This window comes from Suricata suricatta, chromosome 12 (genome assembly GCF_006229205.1).
Source record: "Suricata suricatta isolate VVHF042 chromosome 12, meerkat_22Aug2017_6uvM2_HiC, whole genome shotgun sequence".
Taxonomy (NCBI): Eukaryota; Metazoa; Chordata; class Mammalia; order Carnivora; family Herpestidae; genus Suricata; species Suricata suricatta.
The window spans coordinates 54,371,592-54,373,480 of NC_043711.1; positions in this window are offsets into that span (position 1 = coordinate 54,371,592).

Sequence of the window (1,889 nt, forward strand, 5' to 3'; positions counted from 1 at the left end):
GGGATGCCCCAGGCCCTGGGCTTTCTTCTAGCCAGTCCATCAGACATTGAGATAAAACATTTCCACAGAAGCAGGAAGATGCTGACACAGAGACTTAATTTTGCCCAAACTTAGGAATTCTGGAGGGAAAAAAACCCATATGCAATACTATAATTTTAGCGCTAAATGGTGCTAAAAGCATTTTTGGCACCCTTTGGAGAGCGAAAGTTGCCTGGTTAGTTTGGGAGCGGAAAGCAGAATGCGCCTTGTGTCCCCTGGTTTTGTCAAGCGCTCACTTCTGGCGAGGTGGCCCTGCCTCTGGCGGCACGGGCACTCGCGGTCCTTGTGTGTGCTTTAAAAGGAAGGTCGCCTCCGGAGAGAAGAAAGCGCCGACCTGTCCCCTGTAGCTGGCTCTCTCTCTAGAGCATCGAGATGGGCAAAGGGAAGAAGACGCCACATCACCGAGAAAAACAACTGGGCAGATACTGAGACCGTTCTATTTGGATCTGGAAGAAGTTGAGCGTGTTGATGCACTGACCTCCCGTCAACTGTGAAGAATTGCCACACGCAGCTGTGACCCCCCCCCCCCCGCACTAGAATCCTTCCAGGAAAGAAGTGTTTAGTCCTTAGAAGGAGGCAGGGAGAAATGGTCTCTCTGCTTCTCTTCTTCGGGTGCTGCCGTGTCTGGATGTGTTGTGATGCCTGGATCTCGGCAACCATCTTGTGTCCCTGAGGGGGGCCTGCCTGGAGGCAATACTGCCATTATTGAGGGCTGCATGCCAGGCAGGCACTGTGCTGGACACAGGATATTGGTTGAATGCTTCTAGATCTTGTAGTGTGTCAGGTCCCCAGAAACACAGTAGATCAGGCCTCAGAGAGGTCCCAGCTGGGGAGGGATAATGGGGTCTGACAACGGTGACCCTGCACAGGGAATATGACAGAGGTCCAGGGGGCTGGGGGAGTGCCCTCCCTGCTGCTCACCTGCTGCCTCTCCGTCTCGCCATTCTGTAAACAAATGCTCTCCCTCCATCTGGGCTCCTTGAGGGCCCTGAGCCAAGCTTTCTGCACCAACAGTGACGGCGGCATATGTGGTCGCAGCCCCTCCCATCAGCCCATCTTGTCCTCCTAGGATCCCTGTGAGGAGAGTGTCCTCCCCGTTTTCCAGTCAGGGAAACCAGGCCCGGGCCGGTGACTGCACTTTTAGCCTTTTAGCCTCCACATTAACTTCTCGGTGTGGGTGGGCCAGGACAAGGGTTCATGTGCTTCTAAGTTGTCACTTGTCCCCCAAGCACTTCTGTGCCCAGTCACTCCTGTCGCCCAGGGCCCCAAGGGCCAGATCCACCACACAGAGCTGGGCCCTCCCGCTCCGCTTCTCCGTCCCCCAGAGACAGTCAGATCGCCATTCCCTCCGGGGAAGGAAGGCACCCCTACTCACCAGGCCGCTGCCCAAAGAGAAGGCCTCACACATGGCATCTTGTTTGTCTTTACAATAACTCTGACAGCAGTGCTGGACCCACTGTGCAGGGGAGAAAACTGAAGGCCAGCGTGGGAAAGAGGGTAGAGTGGGAGTACCCAGGTGGGAGAGGGTAGAAGGGTGGAGGCAGGGCACCTCCAGGCACCCAGGGCCTGGGGAGGCAGGGCCTGGTCAGCTGCTTCTCCCAGAGGGGAAGCCGCAGGGCCTGCTGGGGAAACTGCAGTTTGCTGATGTGAACCAAGGGGCTGTGTCCACCCCAAGGGATGAGCTGGGCCGTAGCAGAGTTTACGCAGGAGGGTGTGAGTGGTCAGATCTGTGAGCTGATGGAAGCCGTGGGGGGGTGGGACAGCGAGGCTGGGACCTCATCCCAGGGGAGGCTCCCTGGGCCAAGAAGAGGGTCATGGGGAGGGCACATTCATGGGAATGTGGAGACGGG